The sequence below is a fragment of the Lygodium microphyllum genome, chromosome 25, assembly GCF_053477565.2.
Source record: "Lygodium microphyllum isolate KBCC chromosome 25, Lygodium_microphyllum_v1.1.10, whole genome shotgun sequence".
Taxonomy (NCBI): domain Eukaryota; kingdom Viridiplantae; phylum Streptophyta; class Polypodiopsida; order Schizaeales; family Lygodiaceae; genus Lygodium; species Lygodium microphyllum.
Window position 1 is genome coordinate 32,474,883 of NC_141159.1, and position 2,158 is coordinate 32,477,040.

Sequence of the window (2,158 nt, forward strand, 5' to 3'; positions counted from 1 at the left end):
ATCCGCATCCAATGTATATATTCCCTTAGTGCATGCGTATGATTTTGTTTGGATGCATGATGTGCGTGTATTAGAAAAATATGAAAAACTGATGCCAAAGGACATTATCCAGTTGATAATTTTAATGATGAACTCGAAGAAAAGTGCAGGATACCGTGGAATCAAAGGAAGCTTTATAGAAGCTGACATTTAAGCTATGAAGACAAAGGTGTAAATTCAGGAATATCATGTGTAATGGGAAAAGCTTAAGGAGTGCTGAACGGGTTCCCTTGTCGAGATGTAGACTCTTGGAATGCACTTATTGCTGGGTTATGCTTTACATGGGCAGAATTGGAGATTAGAGTCAAAGCTAAAGGTGTAAAAGGTTATTCAAGAAGGAAGAGGGAAAACCTATATTTGGGTTTAAATTGCTTTTGGTGGGAAAAAAGCAGGCTAAATCATGGGAAGGAAGCTAATTATGGAGCTAGTCAATTCTTTTCAGCGGGAACCAGATGTAGTTCAGGCTCTGCGCTGCTTTGTTAAAAAAAGAACAGGACAGAGCCCAGGGGACCTTCAACCATTTTTGGATGTTAGCTATATGAAGACGATAGCTCTACGGCAACAGCAACTACACATGACGGAAAATATGGAAGAAGCACGAAGGCTCAAAAGGTTCCATGACAACTATTCACCAAGAGGAGGACAGATCGCAGATTTTTCTGGCTTCTTGGCTACATGTTGAATGGTTGTTACGGTTGCTAAAAGAGATCAGAGGAGGCTCTTGTTGTTTCCATCTCTCAAGAACTTATGCTTCAATCAATCGTCAACCACCAGGTGAGCGTCCATCGGAGTGTCTCCCTTTCAAGCTACTCTGTAGCTCGCGGCCGCCTACCAGTTGTTATAGTGCATTCTTTTGGGAAAGGAAGATTCGTCCAAGATGGTGTCATCTCCTCTGACAGCCAGTCACTGAACTGAAACAGGAGCTTAATATTCTTGAGAAAGAGACAAAAACTCTGAAAATGACTACATTACATGAACTTTATGAGAAACAGAAGCAGAGCCCTTGGTATGATAATCTCTGACGGCCAATTTGCGCTCTAAGGATCCTGGGACGACGAGCTCCGCCTCTGGGACCTCAATGCTGGCTCCACCACCCGCCGCTTTGGTGGCCACAGCATGGATGTCATCTCAGTTGCCTTCTCTGTTGACAACCGTCGGATTGTGTTTGCCTCTTGTGATCGCACCATTAAGCTCTGGAACACGCTTGGTGATTGCAAGTAAAACATCCAGGACGGGGAAAACGGGATCGAAAGAGAGACGTCTCTAGCAGGACAGAGAAACTCCTTTTTTCCATTAAGCTAAGAGTTGGAGGACGCACGAACACAAGGATTGTAGAGACACAAAGATTGAGATGCTTCCGCTTTGCTTCTATTAAATCCAGTTCCTTATCGATAAGAAGAATGAAATCTTCGTCTGCAATAGCTGCTAGTCCTATCGATAAGAGGAACAGCTTTATACCTTCACAGGCATGATCAAGGAGAATGGTTAAGCTTTAGTGGTTTTCAGATGATTTTTGTCTAAAAGCATGACAATTGCAACGATAAGATCAGTATAAGAATTCTTCTACACACCAATGCAAGCTGTGCCCAAATCTCATGGGACAGACTGGTTATACTGGTTATGTCAACAGTGTTACTATCTCTCCTGATGGTTCACTCTGTGCTAGTGGTGGCAAGGATGGTGTAGCAATGCTGTGGGATCTTGCTGAGGGAAAGCAACTGTACTCACTTGATGCAGCTGACAGCCCTTGATTGATTCTTCCAACCTCCTGATACAAGTTTAAGAACAGGACTATACTGCTTTGTGATCCCATAAATTACTGTTTTTTTTTTTTTGTATTTGATAGAAACCTCTGAGAGCATCAGAAATCAAAAGTGTTGTACAACAGCTGGTTCTCTGCACTAAGGGACATGCTTGACTGGATTCTTAGTTAATGCCCATTATTCTGTTCAATGTAATTGTTATCATACACCTGAACGCAAAATAGTTTATGAGATACTTCAGATTTTTTTTTCTGAAAATGATCTTCATGTAACTCACTTGACAAGGAATATAGTGAACTTTGGCATCAAAAATTTGATTTCTTCTTGTTAGTCTCTTCACTTGTTGCAACTTAAAC

General features: G+C 41.6%; 1 pseudogene; it reads left to right on the top strand.

The window, feature by feature from the left end:
- The first annotated feature begins 439 nt into the window (after positions 1-439).
- On the top strand, positions 440-1,790 carry LOC148014054 (small ribosomal subunit protein RACK1 pseudogene; annotated as a pseudogene).
- The last annotated feature ends 368 nt before the right edge of the window (positions 1,791-2,158 follow it).